Source organism: Pseudophryne corroboree, unplaced genomic scaffold, assembly GCF_028390025.1.
Source record: "Pseudophryne corroboree isolate aPseCor3 unplaced genomic scaffold, aPseCor3.hap2 scaffold_2254, whole genome shotgun sequence".
NCBI classification, from domain to species: domain Eukaryota; kingdom Metazoa; phylum Chordata; class Amphibia; order Anura; family Myobatrachidae; genus Pseudophryne; species Pseudophryne corroboree.
The window spans coordinates 6423-18915 of NW_026968905.1; the positions used below are offsets into that span (position 1 = coordinate 6423).

At 34.6% G+C, this 12493-nt stretch overlaps 1 non-coding gene across 1 annotated transcript; it reads right to left on the reverse strand.

The window, feature by feature from the left end:
• Positions 1–289: 289 nt before the first annotated feature.
• Positions 290–363, reverse strand: TRNAN-AUU (transfer RNA asparagine (anticodon AUU)). The gene has a single exon. It is a non-coding gene; the product is annotated as a tRNA-Asn (tRNA).
• Positions 364–12493: the final 12130 nt, after the last annotated feature.

Below are 12493 nucleotides of genomic sequence, written 5' to 3' on the forward strand. Positions count from 1 at the left end.
GAGACTTGGCTTTGTGGACACTTTTCAGAGAACAAATTTGTTAGCATAAAAATAAAGCCAGAAAATGATGAGCTGTTTAATCACTCGATTGGATTTTTCTGCCAGCATATTTTTTTTCTCTGCAACCCACTGCTAAATTGTGCTTCCTAGCTGTTTTTTATAAAATCACTGAATCAAATCTAACTCTGATTACATCAGAGAAGGCCATGTACCCTACACCATAAGAGGAGGTTTGAAATTTTGACTTGTCTACTTAAATATCACCAAAATCTGATCACAAGGTTAATTACATCCCTGGGTGGGATTGAACCACCAACCTTTTGGTTAATAGCCAAACACACTAACCGATTGCGCCACAGAGACACTTTGCAAAAAGTACATCCTGACAAAGGCTAATAAGCATACATCTAGAACGTTTCCTAGAAAAACATTAAAAAATCAATAATCTGGAGAGTTTTTGTAAGATGTTTCTTCCATCAACCAACGAATAAACACATTGGTACTTTCCCATGATGAGTGAGTGCTTCAGGATCTCTTGCACTTACATGGGCAGCAGAGTACTGCAATGGAAGCATGCTGGACCCATAACCCAGAGGTAGGCAGATTGAAACTATCCTTTGCTATATGCATTTTTTTTGTTAATTTAAGTAATCAAAACTGGGATTGATATTTTTGCTCTTTTATTTTTACTTAAAGTACAATAACTTTTACCATTTTAATTTGTTTTAATAGTATATTGACAGTATAGTTTTCTTTCAAAAATCCACTTAATTTTCTTTACCCTGTTATTAAAATGGTAATTGACAAAAAAACTACATTGTCACCAGAAGAGCAATACAAAATGTACAAGTGATATATTAAAATCATCTTTCCAGCTTGAATTTCAATGATGCATTGGGGCAACAATTTTGTGAGAAACATCTTCACCCTTAAATAAAGATTTTCGTAATTCCTTACCTGTGTGCTAATTAGATATCACCTTGTTTTCACATTAAACAGACTTCCACACGAGAAAGCAGCAAGGATGCAGTGGCGTTAATGTTTCCTGGTGTCAACCTGTATTATTTCAGTAGACATTGAAATGAGGATGCATCTTGCTGCCTTTCCAATGAAGCAAGTTTAATTTAGTAATAGGTGAAAAACCATCCTTACAAAGGTGTTAATCAGAGACTTGGCTTTGTGGACACTTTTCAGAGAACAAATTTGTTAGCATAAAAATAAAGCCAGAAAATGAAGAGCTGTTTAATCACTCAATTGGATTTTTCTGCCAGCATATTTTTTTTCTCTGCAACCCACTGCTAAATTGTGCTTCCTAGCTGTTTTTTATAAAATCACTGAATCAAATCTAACTCTGATTACATCAGAGAAGGCCAGGTACCCTACACAATAAGAGGGGGTTTGAAATTTTGACTTGTCTACTTAAATATCACCAAAATGTGATCACAAGGTTAATTATGTCCCTGGGTGGGATTGAACCACCAAACTTTTGGTTAATAGCCGAACACACTAACCGATTGCGCCACCGAGACACTTTGCAAACAGTACATACTGACAAAGGCTAATAAGCATACATCTAGAACGTTTCCTAGAAAAACATTAAAAAATCAATAATCTGGAGAGTTTTTGTAAGATGTTTCTTCCATCAACCAATGAATAAACACATTGGTACTTTCCCATGATGAGTGAGTGCTTCAGGATCTCTTGCACTTACATGTGCAGCAGAGTACTGCAATGGAAGCATGCTGGACCCATAACCCAGAGGTAGGCAGATTGAAACTATCCTTTGCTATATGCATTTTTTTTTGTTAATTTAAGTAATCAAAACTGGGATTGATATTTTTTCTCTTTTATTTTTACTTAAAGTACAATAACTTTTACCATTTTTAATTTGTTTTAATAGTATATTGACAGTATAGTTTTCTTTCAAAAATCCACTTAATTTTCTTTACCCTATTATTAAAATGGTAATTGACAAAAAAAACTACATTGTCACCAGAAGAGCAATACAAAATGTACAAGTGATATATTAAAATCATCTTTCCAGCTTGAATTTCAATGATGCATTGGGTCAACAATTTTGTGAGAAACATCTTCACCCTTAAATAAAGATTTTCTTAATTCCTTACCTGTGTGCTAATTAGATATCACCTTGTTTTCACATTAAACAGACTTCCACATGAGAAAGCAGCAAGGATGCAGTGGCGTTAATGTTTCCTGGTGTCAACCTGTATTATTTCAGTAGACATTGAAATGAGGATGCATCTTGCTGCCTTTCCAATGAAGCAAGTTTAATTTAGTAATAGGTGAAAAACCATCCCTACAAAGGTGTTAATCAGAGACTTGGCTTTGTGGACACTTTTCAGAGAACAAATTTGTTAGCATAAAAATAAAGCCAGAAAATAAAGAGCTGTTTAATCACGCAATTTGATTTTTTTGCCAGCATATTTCTTTTTCTCTGCAACCCACTGCTAAATTGTGCTTCCTAGATGTTTTTATAAAATCACTGAATCAAATCTAACTCTGATTACATCAGAGAAGGCCAGGTACCCTACACCATAACAGGGGGTATGAAATTTGACTTGTCTACTTAAAGATCACCAAAATCTGATAACAAGGTCAATTAGGTCCCTGGGTGGGATTGAACCACCAACCTTTTGGTTAATAGCCGTACATACTAACTGATTGCGCCACAGAGACACTTTGCAAAAGTTCATACTGCAAAGGCTAATTAGCATTCATCTAAAACGTTTCCTAGAAAAACTTTAAAAAGTCAATAATCTGGAGAGTTTTTGTAAGATGTTTCTTCCATCAACCAACGAAGAAACACATTGGTACTTTCCCATGATGAGTGAGTGCTTCAGGATCTCTTGAACTTACATGTGCAGCAGAGTACTGCAATGGAAGCATGCTGGGCCCATAACCCAGAGGTAAGCAGATTGAAACTATCCTCTGCTATATGCATTTTTTTTTTGTTAATTAAAGTAATCCAAAACTGGGATTGATATTTTGTCTCTTTTATTTTTACTTAAAGTACAATAACTTTTACCATTTTAATTTGTTTTAATAGTATATTGACAGTATTGTTTTCTTTCAAAAATCCACTTCATTTTCTTTACCCTATTATTAAAATGGTAATTGACAAAAACAAACTACATTGTCACCAGAAGAGCAATACAAAATGTACAAGTGATATATTAAAATCATCTTTCCAGCTTGAATTTCAATGATGCATTGGGTCAACAATTTTGTGAGAAACATCTTCACCCTTAAATAAAGATTTTCTTAATTCCTTACCTGTGTGCTAATTATATATCACCTTGTTTTCACATTAAACAGACTTCCACATGAGAAAGCAGCAAGGATGCAGTGGCGTTAATGTTTCCTGGTGTCAACTTGTATTATTTCAGTAGACATTGAAATGAGGATGCATCTTGCTGCCTTTCCAATGAAGCAAGTTTAATTTAGTAATAGGTGAAAAACCATCCTTACAAAGGTGTTAATCAGAGACTTGGCTTTGTGGACACTTTTCAGAGAACAAATTTGTTAGCATAAAAATAAAGCCAGAAAATGAAGAGCTGTTTAATCACTCAATTGGATTTTTCTGCCAGCATATTTTTTTTCTCTGCAACCCACTGCTAAATTGTGCTTCCTAGCTGTTTTTTATAAAATCACTGAATCAAATCTAACTCTGATTACATCAGAGAAGGCCAGGTACCCTACACAATAAGAGGGGGTTTGAAATTTTGACTTGTCTACTTTAATATCACCAAAATCTGATCACAAGGTCAATTACGTCCCTGGGTGGGATTGAACCACCAACCTTTTGGTTAATAGCCGAACACACTAACCGATTGCGCCACCGAGACACTTTGCAAACAGTGCTTTTGGTTAATAGCCGTACATACTAACTGATTGCGCCACAGAGACACTTTGCAAAAGTCCATACTGACAAAGGCTAATAAGCATTCATCTAAAACGTTTCCTAGCAAAACTTTAAAAAGTCAATAATCTGGAGAGTTTTTGTAAGATGTTTCTTCCATCAACCAACGAAGAAACACATTGGTACTTTCCCATGATGAGTGAGTGCTTCAGGATCTCATGCACTTACATGTGCAGCAGAGTACTGCAATGGAAGCATGCTGGACCCATAACCCAGAGGTAGGCAGATTGAAACTATCCTTTGCTATATGCATTTTTTTTGTTAATTTAAGTAATCAAAACTGGGATTGATATTTTTGCTCTTTTATTTTTACTTAAAGTACAATAACTTTTACCATTTTAATTTGTTTTAATAGTATATTGACAGTATAGTTTTCTTTCAAAAATCCACTTAATTTTCTTTACCCTGTTATTAAAATGGTAATTGACAAAAAAACTACATTGTCACCAGAAGAGCAATACAAAATGTACAAGTGATATATTAAAATCATCTTTCCAGCTTGAATTTCAATGATGCATTGGGGCAACAATTTTGTGAGAAACATCTTCACCCTTAAATAAAGATTTTCGTAATTCCTTACCTGTGTGCTAATTAGATATCACCTTGTTTTCACATTAAACAGACTTCCACACGAGAAAGCAGCAAGGATGCAGTGGCGTTAATGTTTCCTGGTGTCAACCTGTATTATTTCAGTAGACATTGAAATGAGGATGCATCTTGCTGCCTTTCCAATGAAGCAAGTTTAATTTAGTAATAGGTGAAAAACCATCCTTACAAAGGTGTTAATCAGAGACTTGGCTTTGTGGACACTTTTCAGAGAACAAATTTGTTAGCATAAAAATAAAGCCAGAAAATGAAGAGCTGTTTAATCACTCAATTGGATTTTTCTGCCAGCATATTTTTTTTCTCTGCAACCCACTGTAAAATTGTGCTTCCTAGCTGTTTTTTATAAAATCACTGAATCAAATCTAACTCTGATTACATCAGAGAAGGCCAGGTACCCTACACAATAAGAGGGGGTTTGAAATTTTGACTTGTCTACTTAAATATCACCAAAATGTGATCACAAGGTCAATTATGTCCCTGGGTGGGATTGAACCACCAAACTTTTGGTTAATAGCCGAACACACTAACCGATTGCGCCACCGAGACACTTTGCAAACAGTACATACTGACAAAGGCTAATAAGCATACATCTAGAACGTTTCCTAGAAAAACATTAAAAAATCAATAATCTGGAGAGTTTTTGTAAGATGTTTCTTCCATCAACCAATGAATAAACACATTGGTACTTTCCCATGATGAGTGAGTGCTTCAGGATCTCTTGCACTTACATGTGCAGCAGAGTACTGCAATGGAAGCATGCTGGACCCATAACCCAGAGGTAGGCAGATTGAAACTATCCTTTGCTATATGCATTTTTTTTTGTTAATTTAAGTAATCAAAACTGGGATTGATATTTTTTCTCTTTTATTTTTACTTAAAGTACAATAACTTTTACCATTTTTAATTTGTTTTAATAGTATATTGACAGTATAGTTTTCTTTCAAAAATCCACTTAATTTTCTTTACCCTATTATTAAAATGGTAATTGACAAAAAAAACTACATTGTCACCAGAAGAGCAATACAAAATGTACAAGTGATATATTAAAATCATCTTTCCAGCTTGAATTTCAATGATGCATTGGGTCAACAATTTTGTGAGAAACATCTTCACCCTTAAATAAAGATTTTCTTAATTCCTTACCTGTGTGCTAATTAGATATCACCTTGTTTTCACATTAAACAGACTTCCACATGAGAAAGCAGCAAGGATGCAGTGGCGTTAATGTTTCCTGGTGTCAACCTGTATTATTTCAGTAGACATTGAAATGAGGATGCATCTTGCTGCCTTTCCAATGAAGCAAGTTTAATTTAGTAATAGGTGAAAAACCATCCCTACAAAGGTGTTAATCAGAGACTTGGCTTTGTGGACACTTTTCAGAGAACAAATTTGTTAGCATAAAAATAAAGCCAGAAAATAAAGAGCTGTTTAATCACGCAATTTGATTTTTTTGCCAGCATATTTCTTTTTCTCTGCAACCCACTGCTAAATTGTGCTTCCTAGATGTTTTTATAAAATCACTGAATCAAATCTAACTCTGATTACATCAGAGAAGGCCAGGTACCCTACACCATAACAGGGGGTATGAAATTTGACTTGTCTACTTAAAGATCACCAAAATCTGATAAAAAGGTCAATTAGGTCCCTGGGTGGGATTGAACCACCAACCTTTTAGTTAATAGCCGTACATACTAACTGATTGCGCCACAGAGACACTTTGCAAAAGTTCATACTGCAAAGGCTAATTAGCATTCATCTAAAACGTTTCCTAGAAAAACTTTAAAAAGTCAATAATCTGGAGAGTTTTTGTAAGATGTTTCTTCCATCAACCAACGAAGAAACACATTGGTACTTTCCCATGATGAGTGAGTGCTTCAGGATCTCTTGCACTTACATGTGCAGCAGAGTACTGCAATGGAAGCATGCTGGGCCCATAACCCAGAGGTAGGCAGATTGAAACTATCCTCTGCTATATGCATTTTTTTTTGTTAATTAAAGTAATCCAAAACTGGGATTGATATTTTGTCTCTTTTATTTTTACTTAAAGTACAATAACTTTTACCATTTTAATTTGTTTTAATAGTATATTGACAGTATTGTTTTCTTTCAAAAATCCACTTCATTTTCTTTACCCTATTATTAAAATGGTAATTGACAAAAACAAACTACATTGTCACCAGAAGAGCAATACAAAATGTACAAGTGATATATTAAAATCACCTTTCAGCTTGAATTTCAATGATGCATTGGGGCAACAATTTTGTGAGAAACATCTTCACCCTTAAATAAAGATTTTCTTAATTCCTTACCTGTGTGCTAATTAGATATCACCTTGTTTTCATATTAAACAGACTTCCACATGAGAAAGCAGCAAGGATGCAGTGGCGTTAATGTTTCCTGGTGTCAACCTGTATTATTTCAGTAGACATTGAAATGAGGATGCATCTTGCTGCCTTTCCAATGAAGCAAGTTTAATTTAGTAATAGGTGAAAAACCATCCTTACAAAGGTGTTAATCAGAGACTTGGCTTTGTGGACACTTTTCAGAGAACAAATTTGTTAGCATAAAAATAAAGCCAGAAAATAAAGAGCTGTTTAATCACTCAATTGGATTTTTCTGCCAGCATATTTTTTTTCTCTGCAACCCACTGCTAAATTGTGCTTCCTAGCTGTTTTTATAAAATCACTGAATCAAATCTAACTCTGATTACATCAGAGAAGGCCAAGTACCCTACACCATAACAGGGGGTTTGAAATTTTGACTTGTCTACTTAAAGATCAGCAAAATCTGATAACAAGGTCAATTAGGTCCCTGGGTGGGATTGAACCACCAACCTTTTGGTTAATAGCCGTACATACTAACTGATTGCGCCACAGAGACACTTTGCAAAAGTCCATACTGACAAAGGCTAATAAGCATTCATCTAAAACGTTTCCTAGCAAAACTTTAAAAAGTCAATAATCTGGAGAGTTTTTGTAAGATGTTTCTTCCATCAACCAACGAAGAAACACATTGGTACTTTCCCATGATGAGTGAGTGCTTCAGGATCTCTTGCACTTACATGTGCAGCAGAGTACAGCAATGGAAGCATGCTGGACCCATAACCCAGAGGTAGGCAGATTGAAACTATCCTCTGCTGTATGCTTTTTTTTTTGTTAATTAAAGTAATCCAAAACTGGGATTGATATTTTGTCTCTTTTATTTTTACTTAAAGTACAATAACTTTTACCATTTTAATTTGTTTTAATAGTATATTGACAGTATTGTTTTCTTTCAAAAATCCACTTAATTTTCTTTACCCTATTATTAAATGGTAATTGACAAAAACAAACTACATTGTCACCAGAAGAGCAATACAAAATGTACAAGTGATATATTAAAATCATCTTTCCAGCTTGAATTTCAATGATGCATTGGGGCAACGATTTTGTGAGAAACATCTTCACCCTTAAATAAAGATTTTCTTAATTCCTTACATGTGTGCTAATTAGATATCACCTTGTTTTCACATTAAACAGACTTCCACATGAGAAAGCAGCAAGGATGCAGTGGCGTTAATGTTTCCTGGTGTCAACTTGTATTATTTCAGTAGACATTGAAATGAGGATGCATCTTGCTGCCTTTCCAATGAAGCAAGTTTAATTTAGTAATAGGTGAAAAACCATCCTTACAAAGGTGTTAATCAGAGACTTGGCTTTGTGGACACTTTTCAGAGAACAAATTTGTTAGCATAAAAATAAAGCCAGAAAATAAAGAGCTGTTTAATCACTCAATTGGATTTTTCTGCCAGCATATTTTTTTTCTCTGCAACCCACTGCTAAATTGTGCTTCCTAGCTATTTTTATAAAATCACTGAATCAAATCTAACTATGATTACATCAGAGAAGGCCAGGTACCCTACACCATAACAGGGGGTTTGAAATTTTGACTTGTCTACTTAAAGATCACCAAAATCTGATAACAAGGTCAATTAGGTCCCTGGGTGGGATTGAACCACCAAACTTTTGGTTAATAGCCAAACACACTAACCGATTGCGCCACAGAGACACTTTGCGAAAAGTCCATACTGACAAAGGCTAATAAGCATACATCTAGAACGTTTCCTAGAAAAACATTAAAAAATCAATAATCTGGAGAGTTTTTGTAAGATGTTTCTTCCATCAACCAACGAAGAAACACATTGGTACTTTCCCATGATGAGTGAGTGCTTCAGGATCTCTTGCACTTACATGTGCAGCAGAGTACTGCAATGGAAGCATGCTGGGCCCATAACCCAGAGGTAGGCAGATTGAAACTATCCTCTGCTATATGCATTTTTTTTGTTAATTAAAGTAATCCAAAACTGGGATTGATATTTTGTCTCTTTTATTTTTACTTAAAGTACAATAACTTTTACCATTTTAATTTGTTTTAATAGTATATTGACAGTATTGTTTTCTTTCAAAAATCCACTTCATTTTCTTTACCCTATTATTAAAATGGTAATTGACAAAAACAAACTACATTGTCACCAGAAGAGCAATACAAAATGTACAAGTGATATATTAAAATCATCTTTCCAGCTTGAATTTCAATGATGCATTGGGGCAACGATTTTGTGAGAAACATCTTCACCCTTAAATAAAGATTTTCTTAATTCCTTACCTGTGTGCTAATTAGATATCACCTTGTTTTCACATTAAACAGACTTCCACATGAGAAAGCAGCAAGGATGCAGTGGCGTTAATGTTTCCTTGTGTCAACCTGTATTATTTCAGTAGACATTGAAATGAGGATGCATCTTGCTGCCTTTCCAATGAAGCAAGTTTAATTTAGTAATAGGTGATAAACCATCCTTACAAAGGTGTTAATCAGAGACTTGGCTTTGTGGACACTTTTCAGAGAACAAATTTGTTAGCATAAAAATAAAGCCAGAAAATAAAGAGCTGTTTAATCACTCAATTGGATTTTTCTGCCAGCATATTTTTTTTCTCTGCAACCCACTGCTAAATTGTGCTTCCTAGCTGTTTTTATAAAATCACTGAATCAAATCTAACTCTGATTACATCAGAGAAGGCCAGGTACCCTACACCATAACAGGGGGTTTGAAATTTTGACTTGTCTACTTAAAGATCACCAAAATCTGATAACAAGGTCAATTAGGTCCCTGGGTGGGATTGAACCACCAACCTTTTGGTTAATAGCCGTACATACTAACTGATTGCGCCACAGAGACACTTTGCAAAAGTCCATACTGACAAAGGCTAATAAGCATTCATCTAAAACGTTTCCTAGAAAAACTTTAAAAAGTCAATAATCTGGAGAGTTTTTGTAAGATGTTTCTTCCATCAACCAACGAAGAAACACATTGGTACTTTCCCATGATGAGTGAGTGCTTCAGGATCTCTTGAACTTACATGTGCAGCAGAGTACTGCAATGGAAGCATGCTGGGCCCATAACCCAGAGGTAGGCAGATTGAAACTATCCTTTGCTATATGCATTTTTTTTTGTTAATTTAAGTAATCAAAACTGGGATTGATATTTTTGCTCTTTTATTTTTACTTAAAGTACAATAACTTTTACCATTTTAATTTGTTTTAATAGTATATTGACAGTATAGTTTTCTTTCAAAAATCCACTTAATTTTCTTTACCCTATTATTAAAATGGTAATTGACAAAAAAAACTACATTGTCACCAGAAGAGCAATACAAAATGTACAAGTGATATATTAAAATCATCTTTCCAGCTTGAATTTCAATGATGCATTGGGTCAACAATTTTGTGAGAAACATCTTCACCCTTAAATAAAGATTTTCTTAATTCCTTACCTGTGTGCTAATTAGATATCACCTTGTTTTCACATTAAACAGACTTCCACATGAGAAAGCAGCAAGGATGCAGTGGCGTTAATGTTTCCTGGTGTCAACCTGTATTATTTCAGAAGACATTGAAATGAGGATGCATCTTGCTGCCTTTCCAATGAAGCAAGTTTAATTTAGTAATAGGTGAAAAACCATCCCTACAAAGGTGTTAATCAGAGACTTGGCTTTGTGGACACTTTTCAGAGAACAAATTTGTTAGCATAAAAATAAAGCCAGAAAATTAAGAGCTGTTTAATCACGCAATTTGATTTTTTTGCCAGCATATTTCTTTTTCTCTGCAACCCACTGCTAAATTGTGCTTCCTAGATGTTTTTATAAAATCACTGAATCAAATCTAACTCTGATTACATCAGAGAAGGCCAGGTACCCTACACCATAACAGGGGGTATGAAATTTGACTTGTCTACTTAAAGATCACCAAAATCTGATAACAAGGTCAATTAGGTCCCTGGGTGGGATTGAACCACCAACCTTTTGGTTAATAGCTGTACATACTAACTGATTGCGCCACAGAGACACTATGCAAAAGTTCATACTGCAAAGGCTAATAAGCATTCATCTAAAACGTTTCCTAGCAAAACTTTAAAAAGTCAATAATCTGGAGAGTTTTTGTAAGATGTTTCTTCCATCAACCAACGAAGAAACACATTGGTACTTTCCCATGATGAGTGAGTGCTTCAGGATCTCTTGCACTTACATGTGCAGCAGAGTACTGCAATGGAAGCATGCTGGGCCCATAACCCAGAGGTAGGCAGATTGAAACTATCCTCTGCTATATGCATTTTTTTTTGTTAATTAAAGTAATCCAAAACTGGGATTGATATTTTGTCTCTTTTATTTTAACTTAAAGTACAATAACTTTTACCATTTTAATTTGTTTTAATAGTATATTGACAGTATTGTTTTCTTTCAAAAATCCACTTCATTTTCTTTACCCTATTATTAAAATGGTAATTGACAAAAACAAACTACATTGTCACCAGAAGAGCAATACAAAATGTACAAGTGATATATTAAAATCATCTTTCCAGCTTGAATTTCAATGATGCATTGGGGCAACGATTTTGTGAGAAACATCTTCACCCTTAAATAAAGATTTTCGTAATTTCTTACCTGTGTGCTAATTAGATATCACCTTGTTTTCACATTAAACAGACTTCCACATGAGAAAGCAGCAAGGATGCAGTGGCGTTAATGTTTCCTGGTGTCAACCTGTATTATTTCAGTAGACATTGAAATGAGGATGCATCTTGCTGCCTTTCCAATGAAGCAAGTTTAATTTAGTAATAGGTGAAAAACCATCCTTACAAAGGTGTTAATCAGAGACTTGGCTTTGTGGACACTTTTCAGAGAACAAATTTGTTAGCATAAAAATAAAGCCAGAAAATGAAGAGCTGTTTAATCACTCAATTGGATTTTTTTTGCCAGCATATTTTTTTTCTCTGCAACCCACTGCTAAATTGTGCTTCCTAGCTGTTTTTTATAAAATCACTGAATCAAATCTAACTCTGATTACATCAGAGAAGGCCATGTACCCTAAACCATAAGAGGAGGTTTGAAATTTTGACTTGTCTACTTAAATATCACCAAAATCTGATCACAAGGTTAATTACGTCCCTGGGTGGGATTGAACCACCAACCTTTTGGTTAATAGCCAAACACACTAACCGATTGCGACACAGAGACACGTTGCAAAAAGTATATACTGACAAAGGCTAATAAGCATACATCTAGAACGTTTCCTAGAAAAACATTAAAAAATCAATAATCTGGAGAGTTTTTGTAAGATGTTTCTTCCATCAACCAACGAATAAACACATTGGTACTTTCCCATGATGAGTGAGTGCTTCAGGATCTCTTGCACTTACATGGGCAGCAGAGTACTGCAATGGAAGCATGCTGGACCCATAACCCAGAGGTAGGCAGATTGAAACTATCCTTTGCTATATGCATTTTTTTTGTTCATTTAAGTAATCAAAACTGGGATTGATATTTTGCTCTTTTATTTTTACTTAAAGTACAATAACTTTTACCATTTTAATTTGTTTTAATAGTATATTGACAGTATAGTTTTCTTTCAAAA